The sequence below is a fragment of the Camelus ferus genome, chromosome 6, assembly GCF_009834535.1.
Source record: "Camelus ferus isolate YT-003-E chromosome 6, BCGSAC_Cfer_1.0, whole genome shotgun sequence".
NCBI classification, from domain to species: domain Eukaryota; kingdom Metazoa; phylum Chordata; class Mammalia; order Artiodactyla; family Camelidae; genus Camelus; species Camelus ferus.
The window spans coordinates 61,887,589-61,901,388 of NC_045701.1; the positions used below are offsets into that span (position 1 = coordinate 61,887,589).

General features: G+C 35.1%; 1 pseudogene; it reads left to right on the plus strand.

Annotated features, from left to right (window-relative positions):
• Positions 1–11,596: 11,596 nt before the first annotated feature.
• On the plus strand, positions 11,597–13,520 carry LOC102505343 (annotated as a pseudogene).
• Positions 13,521–13,800: the final 280 nt, after the last annotated feature.

The window sequence follows — 13,800 nt, forward strand, 5'->3', positions numbered from 1 at the left end:
GGCATTCATCTAGTGATAAATATTAACCAGCTGAGGTTAAATCCTCATGTAAGCTTACTTTGAGTCTTCCCTTTTGAAGTCTTTACCCTGTTCCAGCTTGTTTGATGCCTTGCACTCTGGTAGACCACCAGCTCCTGATGGCAAGGATTATGTCAATCTTCTATGTTGCCATATTCTAAAGTGCACAGCAAATAAGTTCTTTGTTTCAGTAAAGAGATGAAAATATATCAAGAAACTTTTTGCTCACTTGCTGTTCAAGCGAAGCTACCGCCATCAAACATAAAATTATTTTTCAAATTCCTAGCAACCAGAACAAAAAGAGAAGCGGCCAAGGGACTTGGCTGGTGGCCTAACAAGCCAAGGATTAGCCTCCATCTCAGAAAGCAGTGCGGAAAAAACAAGTAAACACTGTAGCTAAGAAAGTCGCTCTGGAGTCCTGGTTGTTAGTGCCTTAAGGAGCAGAGTACAAGGTCCATATCACTGGCCTGGATTTCAGGGCAGGATTTTGGTCTCTTGAAATAACACAGGCAGAGAGGAACTGGCTTTCAGATCGGAACCCAGTTGTTAAAGAACAAAATGCAAACCTTGTTACTTGCAATGAGGGTTTAGGAGGTTACAGAATCCCATTACTAGTCCTGTCCATTAAGATTATAACAGGACAATAAACAACAAGGCCCTACTATATAGCACAGGGAACTATATTCAATAGCTTGTAATAACCTATAATGAAAAAGAACATGAAAAAGAATATATATGTATAACTGAATCACTTTCCTATACACCAGAAATTAACATAACATTGTAAATCAACTATACTTCAATTAAAAGAAAAAGATTAGGACAGGACAAGCTTAATTTGTAGAAAGTGACCAGAGCTAATGCTTCCCACTTTTAGGATTGGTCTCAGAGTCTAGGGAGGGGTTAAAATTGCAGTGGCTAGATACGCTAAGGACAGAGAATCAGACAGGCCATTAAAAATCCTAGGGTTAATTACCAATCTAGTTATTTCATCTCATGATGTATCTTTTTGTGCTACAGTGATGTGGGAAAATGAAATAGAAATACTAAAATACTAGAGGGAAATATGAGATATACTCCAAAAATACTTTAAAACCCCGAGATCTGGGTGTAACTAATAGTGAAAAATACTCATAAAGTGCTCAGTAAAGCTAGACTCCCCTACCCTGTGCACACTTGGATGCTGTGCTGTACATTCACAGACCCCTTTGAACTCCCTCTCATGGCACACCAGTCCTCAGTGATTGCTGAGTATTTTCAAGAATCTCTTGTAAATTAAAAAAAAAAAATGAGGCTTTCATTGAAAATAGTTTTTTTTAGATGACTAGTCTTAAATATTCAAATAAGTGAAAAATTAATTCACCAGAAAAACACAGATGCTAGAAACAGACCCATGGATAAATGGAAACTTGATATAAGACAGAGGTAGCCTGGCACATCAGTAAAGAAATATAAAGAACAAGGTCCTACTTACTGTATAGCACAATTATTTTGTAATAAGCTATAGTGGAAAACTATCTGAAAAAGAACTGACTCACTTTGCTGTACACCAGAATAACACAACATTGTAAATCAACTATACTTCAATAAAAAAAAAAAAGAAATACAAACTAACTGGAAAGTGGGCAAATGATATAATTAGATATTTCTCACTTACTCTTAACTATATGAAAGAATCATATCATAGCTTAGAAGGGGGAGCATTTATGGCCAATAAACATATGGAAAGATTCTTAACCTCACTAGTGAGTAAAGAACTATTAGCTAAAATCACTGTATTACCATTTCACACTTACCAGTCTGGCAAAAAGCTTGAAAATTGATCAATTTTTGATGTTGGTGAGGAAATGGAAACACAGAAACCCTCATACATTCTTGATGGAACTGCAAATTTGATAATGACTTTGGGTAACAATTTTGTATTGCCTTATAAGTTGAAAATACTATTTCTAATCATCTAGCAATTCCACTCCTAGATATTTACCCTAGAGAATGATTCTTAATGTACACCAGTAGGCATGTGCAGGAGTTCCTTAGTTGCACTATTTATGATAGTAAAAATCTGGAAACATCATCAAAGGATTAAACTATGGTGTAGTCAAACAAATGGAATACTATACAGCACTGAAAAAGATGGAATACAGCTATAGGTTTGAATATGGATGTGAATCTCAAAAATGCTGAGTGGGGAAAAAGCTAGCACAGAAAAGTACTTAGAGTATGATTTGATTATATAAAGGTCAAGGACAGGCAAAACAAAAAATATATAATCCAGGAATATATTCTTAGGTAGTGAATATATTTAAAAAGTTAAAAAGTTGGAGTTTATTATTCTTTCAACTGTACATACTTATTATATTTTACTCTTACATTTATGATATATTTTACAGTTATAAAGTAAAATAGGAAGTATTAATTTAATTCTATATTTGTTAGAGTAAGGGTTACCCACTTATTCTTGATTTCTGCTTGATATCATTATGAGACTAGCCTTCCTAACATGGTCTACAGCACCCAAATCCCTACACAGACAGCATCAAGGCTTCCTATTCACCATAATGTGATGTACAATCACTCCAGGTAATAGAGAATTCAAGGCTCTCCCTAGGTTGATCCCAGTTGACCTTCCTTGTCTTGTTTTCTACCACAGCATCTGCTGTAGACACACAGATCCTCTCACTAATACTGAAACTCCCTGTGAGTTTTCTTACTTCTCGGTCTTTGCTTCTGCCATTTTTACTACTTACTAGTCTAAATTCTAAAAACTGTACTTTTTATCATCATTGAGCTACATACTAGCAGTAACTTTTTCATTTTTAAAATAAGCTATCTAGTTTAAATATGCTGTAAAGAGCAAGATTATGGAGTCTAAAGCAACAGACTTTAGTTTTAAAGAAAAAGTGCATATACCAATGCATTTGTCTGTGCTTCTTACCTGTGATTATCTTTCTGCCAGAAGAATTTTTTGTTTGAGCTGAGAATACCTTCTTTTTGCAACATAATTATAGAATTAGCAATTCTGACCACTCATAGGACCCTTGCAACTATAATAAAATTATTAATGATTTGTGTTTGCATGACATGCTGTGGGTAACACAGCCATTCAGTTGATTATCAAGTAGCACAAGAAGATCTCTCCCTCATTTTACAGTTTAGGAAACTGAAGACCAGAAAGAAGGATTGAATCAGTAAAATAGTACTATCTGGTACGTAGGTTTAAATGATTGCATTAGTAATAGAAATAAAAATAGCAGCAATAATAATATCCTGAATATGAAAGACCACCAGGTCCTGAGTTTTTCCTGTTACCTGAATGACTTTACTTACAGAAAAATTTACTAAATAAAAATGAGTTTATTCAATAAACATTTGCTGACCACCTGCCAAAATGCAAGGCACTACAGAATTATAAAGATAATGATATGACAAGGTCTGTGTTGCCAAGAAGCTTCAATGTAGAAGGAGGAATCTACCAGTATTTTAGATCAGGCACTATAATAGCTTTTGTATGTGTGCCCAAGACTAGACATTGTGTTCTCAGTTAACACACTAGAAAGAGCACCTAGTACTTTTCTTTTAACATTAAAAGCCTTCAGAGTACATCCTGTAAATTAGTAAGCACACCAAGGAGGAGGGAACCCACTGACCTCTGTCAGTGTATTGTTTTTCATTTAAACAGCATCTTAGTTCACTTGAGGCTTTTTTGTTTTAATTTAATTATCTGTTGCAATTTATTCTCTTTAACTTTTTTTTTGAATGTAGGTACTGGGTATTGAACCCAGGACCTCATGCATGCTAAACATGCACTCTACAGCTGAGCTATACCCACCCCATCCCAGAGGCTTTAAAGTGACTGTTTAATTACAAAATTTATTTTTCTAGATTAAGATGATAGCAGATGATTAATGAGTTCCATATTACAATTGAAATGAAAATTTCTAGCTTTCTGATAAATAGGAATATTAAGATGATAACAACTCTGAAACTAAGAACAAATCAGAGAAATGACTTATAACCCTTGGGTAATAACAATCTTTTATAATTGTCTGATGTTAGGAGGTTAGCACAATAATAGCTCTGAACTATTGTGAAGGTCTTAGTTCATATAGTACAGCTGCATACACGTCTTTGAGCTTAAGTAATATTTGCTATGAACAGTACACACTTCTCAGCACCAATCTTCTCTTTTAGTTTGATTACTATTATGAAGAAGCCAAATGATACAGCCTAGTAATATTGATGGCAAAATAATTAGTAATAGACTTTTGCATTATGGATCTTTGAATGAGTTCAAATACAAAGAAATCAGAGGAGTATTTTGTTAGTAAGTGATTTCCACCTGCTATTAAGTAGGCAGCACTTTGCAGATTACCTAGGTGTAGGAATTTCTATGCCAAAAATTATTTTTATATCCATATATCACTTTTTCATAGTCAAGAAAACTAAAATATATCAAGTTATTGAATTTTAGAGACTGTCAGTGGCACACTTCCTTTAAACAAAATCATGTACGTTAGCCTAACATATAAAACTAACAAAAATAGAGCTGTTTTGGAAGAGGGTGAGAAATTCTCCTTTATCTAACAAAGGGAGAAAATAAGTAAGCTACATAATGAAGCTTATGGTAAGGATGACTCACGCTGAAAGAATTTACGCTTGGCTGCTTTAATAGAGTACTTTGTCAGAACAGAGAACAGTCTTGCAATTCAAATAAAAAATCATGAGAAATCATATTTCCTATTACATTTCCAGAAAGTAAATGATTACTAATGGAAACATGTCCAAGTATGGTTAATATCGTCTACTTAAAACAGTTGCACAAATTGGTATATTTGTCTCAGGGCCTCAAATTTTAAAGACTCAAAGACAACTATAATTTTTGGTTATCCATAGCCATACTGTTCTGGTAATGGAGTAGTTCGAGTTGGACCAACCCTCCCACGGATAACAATTCTCAACCCTAGATAAAATATAATTAATATTCATTGGGAAGCACTAGAGAGTGACCAAAAGCTGCTAGAAACTAGAGAGAAATGAACCCTTGAAAGAAGGGAAAAATCACTGAAATGTATCTGCAGTTTTAATGAATTTTCTCCTGTGATCATCTCTAGTCCATGCTGAATGGAGAAACTAGAATTCAAACAACATCAACAACAAAAAATTTCTAGTCTTTGGGACTGTCAGAATGGCTGAAAAGTAAAGGGAAAAATCCTGGAGAGGAAATAACCACAAAGGGGGAGTAGTGAACTCTGCATATAGCTTCTGCCCAAATCTTTGGCTTCCCTTCTGCACATTCATGAAGGAGACTCCAAGCAGCACAGCTAAAAGCAAGCTTTAAAAAACAGGCTAAAAGATTTCCATTTCTCTGATAATTAGTGATATTGAACATTTTTTCATGTGCCTTTTAATCATTTGTATTTCTTCCTTGGAGAATTGCTTGTTTAGGTCTTCTGCCCATTTTGGGGTTGGGTTGTTTATTTTCTTCTTATTAAGTTGTATGAGCTGCTTATATATTCTGGAGATCAAGCCTTTGTCGGTTTCATTTGCAAAAATTTTCTCCCATTCTGTAGGTTGTCTTTTTGTTTTACTTATGGTTTCCTTTGCTGTGCAGAAGCTTGTAAGTTTCATTAGGTCCCATTTGTTTATTCTTGCTTTTGTTTCTATTGCTTCAGTAGACTGCCCTAGGAGAACATTTTTGAGATGTATGTCAGATAATGTTTTGCCTATATTTTTTTCTAGGAGGTTTATTGTATCTTGTCTTATGTTTAAGTCTTTGATCCATTTTGAGTTTATTTTTGTGTACGGTGTACGATGAGGTATCACCTCCCACCAGTCAGAATGACCATCATTCCAAAGTCCACAAATGACAAATGCTGGAGAGGCTGTGGAGAAAAGGCAACCCTCCTACACTGCTGGTGGGAACGCAGTTTGGTGCAGCCACTGTGGAAAACAGTATGGAGAGTCCTCAAAAGACTAGGAATAGACTTAGCATATGACCCAGGAATCCCACTCCTGGGCATATATCCAGAAGGAACCCTACTTCAAAATGATACCTGCACCCCAATGTTCATAGCAGCATTATTTACAATAGCCAAGATGTGGAAACAGTCTAAATGTCCATCAACAGATGACTGGATAAAGAAGAAGTGGTATATTTATACAATGGAATACTATTCAGCCATAAAAACCAACAACATAATGCCATTTGCAGCAACATGGATGTTCCTGGAGAATGTCATTCTAGGTGAAGTAAGCCAGAAAGAGAAAGAAAAATACCATATGAGATTGCTCATATGCGGAATCTTAAAAAATAAATAAATAAATACAAAACAGAAACAGACTCATAGACATAGAATACAAATTAGTGGTTGCCAGGGGTATGGGGGGTGGGAAGGGACAGACTGGGATTTTAAAATGTAGAATAGATAACAAGATTGTACTGTGTAGCACAGGGAAATATATACAGGATCTTGTGGTGGCTCACAGCGAAAGAGAATGTGACAATTTATGTATGTTCATGTATAAGTGAAAAATTGTGCTCTACACTGGAATTTGACACAACAATGTAAAATGACTATAACTCAATAAAAAAAAAGTTGAAAAAAAAACAGGCTAAAAGAAAATCTAAGCAGCGATAACTATTGCTGTCAACCACAGGGGAGACAGTGTTTGGAATTTGAGTCCAGCTGTGTTAATTGCCTGATAGAACAACACTCAGAACCCTCCAGAGTCTCTACCATGTAGCATCTATATTTGGCAAAAATATCTTTCAAACTCTGAAGGCATAATAAGACATTTTCAGACAAAGGCTGAGAGAATATATCACCAGTAGACTTGAAGGAATATAATATAGTGTGGAAATGTAGATCTTCACAAAGGGATGAAGAGTGCCATTAAAGGTAAATATATAGGTATATATGAGAGACTTCTTTTCTCATTTAATTTTTAAAGTAATTGATTATTTAAATAAAAGATAAAAATAATAATGTATTTTAGGGCTTGTACGTGGAAGTAAAAGTATGACAATAATGCACAAAGATAGGAAAGGGAGAGTGGAAACATACCTTTGTAAGAGTGGTATAATATTATTTGAAGATGATTGGGATAATTTAAAGGGGAAAACTCAGAACAGAGATATAGTCAATAACCAGTAGAAAGGATAAAATAAAATATTAAAAATACTCCAAATAAGATAGTAAAAGAAGAAACAAAAGACCAACGAACAGATGAGACAAATAGAAAAGAAATATCAAAGTGATAGACTTAAACCCAATCATATCAATTACTTCATGAAATGTAAATGGGCTAAACACTCCAATGACAAGGCAAGCAAAAATGTTTAGACCCAACTGTATGTGTCTATTAGAAACTCATTTAAAATAAAAAAAAAATAGATTAAAAATTTTAATGGAAAAAATATACCATGAAAATGTGAATTGTCAAAAAGCTGGATTAACAATTAATATAAGATAATGTAGACTTCAAGATGAGGAATATTAGAGATAAAGGGGACATTTCATGATGATAGATGATTCAATTTATCAAGAAGACATAAAAATACTAAATATGTACACACCTAATAACAAAGTTTCAAAATACCTGAAGGAAAAACTGACAATAGAAAGAAGAAACAGATGGAAAAGGATATTCCATGCAAATGGAAAAGCCAAAAAAGCAGGTGTTGCAGTACTGATTTCAGACAAAATAGACTTTAAAACAAAGGCCATAAAGAAAGATAAAGAAGGACATTTTATAATGATTAAAGGAGTGATACAAGATGAGGATATTACACTCGTTAATATATATGCACCCAATATAGGAGCACCTAAGTACATACAAGAATTACTAACAGAGATAAAGGGGGATATTGATGGGAATACAGTCATAGTTGGAGATTTTAACACTGCATTAACATCACTAGACAGATCTTCCAGACAGAAAATAAACAAGGCAACAGAGAAATTAAATACTACAATAGAAAAACTAGATTTGGTGGATATTTTCAGAGCATTACACCCCCAAAAAATAGGATATACATTCTTTTCAAGTGCACATGGAACATTTTCCAGGATCGATCATATACTTGGACACAAAAGAAACCTCAACAATTTTAAGAAGATAGAAATTATCTCAAGCATCTTTACTGACCACAATGCCATGAAACTGGAAATCAACAACAGAGAAACAAAGGAGAAAAAAAGGAAAGCATGGAGATTAAACAATATGTTACTGAAAAAACAATGGATCAATGAGGAAATCAAAGCTGAAATTAAAAAATACCTTGAGACAAATGATAATGAAAGCACAACCACTCAAAACCTATGGGACACAGCAAAGGCAGTGCTAAGAGGGAAGTTTATAGCGATACAGGCCTTCCTCAAAAAAGAAGAACAATCTCAAATAAACAATTTAACCCACCACCTGAATGAATTAGAAAAGAAGAACAAAAAGCCCCAAAAAGCAGCAGAAGGAAGGAAATAATAAAGATCAGAGAGGAATTAAATACAATAGAGATTAACAAGACCATAGAAAAAATCAACCAAACCAAAAGCTGGTTTTTTGAAAAAGTAAATAAAATTGACAAACCTCTGGCCAAACTCACAAAGAAGAAAAAAGAGAGAGCACAAATTAGCAAAATAAGAAAGGAAAATGGAGAAATTACAAAAAACAAAATAGAAATACAGAATATCATACGAGAATATTATGAAAAACTATATGGAACCAAACTGGATAACCTAGAGGAGATGGACAAGTTTCTGGAAACATACTGTCCACCAAAACTGAATCAAGAAGAATCTGAACACTTGAACAATCCGATCACTAGAAAGGAAATAGAAATAGCAATTAAAAACCTCCCTACAAATAAAAGTCCAGGACCGGACGGCTTCACCGGGGAATTCTACCAAACATACAAAAAAAGAACTCATACCAGTCCTTCTCAAACTCTTCCAGACGATTGAAAAGGAGGGATTACTCCCAAAATCATTCTATGAAGCCACCATCACCCTGATACCAAAACCAGGCAAAGACACTACAAAAAAAGAGAATTATAGGCCAATATCACTGATGAACATAGACGCCAAAATCCTCACCAAAATTTTAGCAAATAGAATCCAACAACACATAAAAAAGATCATACATCACGACCAAGTGGGGTTCATCCCAGGGACACAAGGCTGGTTCAACATACGCAAACCAATCAGTGTAATACATCACATCAACAAGAGAAAGGACAAAAACCACATGATCATCTCAATCGATGCAGAAAAAGCATTTGATAAAATTCAACACCGATTTATGATAAAAACTCTCGCCAAAGCGGGTATAGAGGGAACATATCTCAACATAATAAAAGCTATATATGACAAACCTACAGCCAGCATAGTACTCAACGGTGAAAAACTCAAAAGCTTCCCACTAAAATCTGGGACAAGACAAGGATGCCCACTATCACCACTCCTATTCAACATAGTCCTGGAAGTCCTAGCCACAGCAGTCAGGCAAGAGAAAGAAATAAAAGGGATCCAAATTGGAAAAGAAGAGGTAAAAGTGTCATTATATGCTGATGACATGTTACTATATATAGAAAACCCTAAAAGGTCCACACAGAAGCTGCTAGAGCTGATTGAAGAATTCAGCAAGGTAGCAGGTTACAAAATTAACGTTCAAAAATCAGTTGCATTTCTTTACACTAACGATAAATCAACAGAAGAAGAAAGTAAAGAAACAATCCCCTTTAAAATAGCACCCAAAGTAATAAAATATCTGGGAATAAATCTAACCAAGGAGGAGAAAGAATTATACACAGAAAACTATAAACCATTGATGAAGGAAATTAAAGAAGACTTTAAAAATACAAATGATCAAAAAGCACATGAAAAAATGCTCAATATCACTAATTATCAGAGAAATGCAAATCAAAACTACAATGAGGTATCACCTCACACCAGTCAGAATGGCCGTCATTCAAAAATCCACAAATGACAAATGCTGGAGAGGCTGTGGAGAAAGGGAAACCCTCCTACACTGCTGGTGGGAATGCAGTTTGGTGCAGCCACTGTGTAAAACAGTGTGGAGATTCCTCAAAAGACTAGGAATAGACTTACCATATGACCCAGGAATCCCACTCCTGGGCTTGTATCCAGAAGGAAATCTACTTCAGGATGACACCTGCACCCCAATGTTCATAGCAGCACTATTTACAATAGCCAAAACATGGAAACAGCCTAAATGTCCATCAACAGGTGACTGGATAAAGAAGATGTGGTATATTTATACAATGGAATACTACTCAGCCATAAAACGCGACAACATAATGCCATTTGCAGCGACATGGATGCTCCTGGAGAATGTCATTCTAAGTGAAGTAAGCCAGAAAGAGAAAGAAAAATACCATATGAGATCACTCATATGTGGAATCTAAAAAACAAAAACAAAAACAAACAAACAAACAAAAACAAAGTGTAAATAAAGGACAGAAATAGACTCACAGACGCAGAATACAGACTTGTGGTTACCAGGGGGGTGGAGGGTGGGAAGGGATAGACTGGGATTTCAAAATTGTAGAATAGACTACACTGTATAGCACAGAGAAATATACGCAAAATGTTATAACTCACAGAGAAAAAAATGTGACAATGAGTGTGTATATGTCCATGAATAACTGAAAAATTGTGGTGAACACTGGAATTTGACACAACATTGTAAAATGATTATAAATCAATAAAAAATGTTAAAAAAAAAAAAGAAAGAAGAAACAGACAAATCTACAATTATAGTTGGCAGTTCAGTATGTCTTTCTCCATAATTTATGGAACAAGTAAAAAGAACATTTGTAAAGGTATGGGTAACTTGAACAACATTATCAATCAACCAAATTGCATTAATTGACATTTATGGAACACATCAATCAAAAAGGGTAACATGCACATCTTTTCAAGTACGTATGGAATATTCACCCAGTTAGGCTATATATTGAGCCAAAAGTTCAATAAATTCTGAAGTACTGAAATGATATTGAACATAGTCTCTGACCCTAATGGAATTAAATTAGAAATCAGTATAAAAAAGGTATCTGGAAAATTCTTAAATATTTGGAAATTAAGCAACAAATTTATAAATAATCCTTGGATCTAAGAAGAAATTACATGAGAAATTAGAAAATATTTTGAACTAAATGATACTGAAAACATAGCACATGAAAAATTGTAGGGATAGCTAAAGCAGTGTTTAGAGAGAAATTTGAAACTTTTTTTAATTGAAGTATAGTTGGTTTATAATGTGTTAATTTCTGGTGTACAGTATAGTGATTCAGTTATATATACATATATATACATTTTCATATTCTTTTTCATTACAGGATACTACAAGGTACTGAACATAGTTCCCTATGCTATATAGTAGGATCTTGTTTATCTATAGAATAGTCTGTATCTGTTAATCCCATACCCCTAATTTGTTCCTCCCCACTTCTCTCTCCCCTTTGGTAACCAAGGTTTGTTTTCTATGTCTGTGAATATATTGTATTGTATATTCATTCATTTGCATTATTTAGATTCCACATATAGTAATATCATAGTATTTTTCTTTGAATTATTTCACTAAGTGTAATATTCTCTAAGTTCATACACATTGCTCTCATAGGGAGAGAAATTTGTAACTTTAAATGTTCATATAGGATGTTGATACTCTGGGTTTGAGTGAAGCTGAAGGTAGAGGGAATACTGGGGGCGGGGAGTAGTTGTCACTTTACAGGCCGACAGGCTTTGTTCACCTACATATACATATATCCAGAGGTGCCCACCAGTGTATTTGGGGAGAAACTTCAAGAATGAGGAGAGGAGCAGTTGTCCTTCTATGAGACTGGAGAGATTCCATGAAGGAATCTGGATGTCATGAAGGAGGCGATGGTTCAGGAAGAGGAAGCAGCTGCTGAGATTACTAGGAAGCTGGAGAAACAGGAAAAGAAATGCTTGAAGAAGGGAAAGAAACGGCTGGCTGCAATTGCCCTGGCATCTTCAGAGAACAGTAGTACTCCAGAGGAGTGTGAGCAGACAAGTGACAAGACCCCAAAAGAAGAAAGAGCAAAAGCCCCAGGAAGCTCCTCAGGAAAATGGAATGAAAGACCCATCTGTATCTTTCTCCAAACCCAAGAAAAAGAAATCTTTTTCCAAGGAGGAGCTGGTTACTAGTGATCTTGAAGAGACAGATTGTAGTATAAGTCTTCCCAAGAGGAAGAACTCTTTCCCCAAAGAGGAACCAGTTAGTGACCTTGAAGAATTAGGAAATAAGAGTGTCTCCAAGCAAAAGAGGAAATTGTCCAAGTAGGAGACACTCAACAGTGGACCTGAGGAGGCCTCTGTTGGCAAAAGCAGAGGCGTAAGAAAAAGAAAAAGCTCCAGAAGCTATCCCAGCAAGATTAGGATGGACGTTTCCTGCAAAGATATTTCCCTACCCATCCCCTATATCCCAATAAAAATAAAAACAAATTCACAATTCAGTTGAAAAAAAAATGTTCAACAGGAAGAGAAGAAAGGTCTAAGACAATGATCTAAGATTTAACAGAAAAAGCAGGAGAAGGAGAAGGAGAATGAGAGAATGGGAAGAGGAAGAGGAAGAAAGAAAGAAGGAAGGAAGGACGGAAGGAAGGAAAGGAAGAAAGGAAGAAAGGAAAAGAAAGAAAGAAAGAAAGAAAGAAAGAAAGAAAGAAAGAAAGAAAGAAAGAAAGAAAGAAAGAAAGAAAGAAAGAAAGAAAGAAAGAAGGAAGCAGGGAGGAAGGAAGGAAGAAAAGAAAGAGACAGGGCAAAGTTAATCAAAATTAAGTGGAAGGAAGGAAATAATAAAGAGCAGATATAGAATGAAATAATTTGCATTTGCAGCAATGTGGATGAACCTAGAGAATATTTTCTTGGTGAAATGATTCAGACAGAAAGAAAAATACTATGTGATATTATTTATATTTGGAATCTTAATACAAATTAAGGTGTACTGGAAGTCAAATCTCCTGCCTTCTTCGGTTTCATGGTCTACTGGGAGTTGGATCTTCAAATGCTATGTCATTCCTTTACTTGTTTTGCCTTGCTCACTTCCCACCTGTCTGTTTTGTATTCAGATTCCTCTTGGTGATTCCTTTTCCGTCCATGACCCAGCCTATTGACCTGTTTACAAAAATATCTCGACACACACTGGTGGATGGAGTTTTTCTTCTCCTTTGAGTTTCGCAGGCAGAACAGCTTTACCTGGGTGCCTGCTTTCCACAGAGAGATCGTTTCCAATTCTACCTTGTGCAAGAATCTTTGGCTCTGGTGGTGGACTCAGGTCCCTTTTTCTCAAGGGCTTTTTAGACCCTTGCCCTTTATGCTTATGTCCAGTTTTGATCCTTGAGGGCCATTTGGCTTTAACTCATGATCACTATTCTAGCTTGGAATTTCTCTTCATTTATTGGCAACTGGGAATTTCCAGGTGGAATTTGTAAAGAGAAGAGTCAGGAAAATTATCTTTAATTGGCAAGTAAGTGGGTTTGAAAGTTTCAAAACAAAACCAATCTCATTTCATTGCACTTCTAATGAGCACTTACTATACTGTGTAGGATTTAACTTCAAATAGCTAGTAGTCTACTAATTTGTAAGAATTATCAAAGTTTGCATAGACTTTTTTTTTTAAAGTTAGACTTTTTTTTTTAAAGTTAAACTTATCATTTGCTTTCTGGTTTGACAGACTACAAATTTTCCTGATTGGAAGGGTATGTGCCCTAGTGAAAGCACGGCATCGTGGAAAGGATGG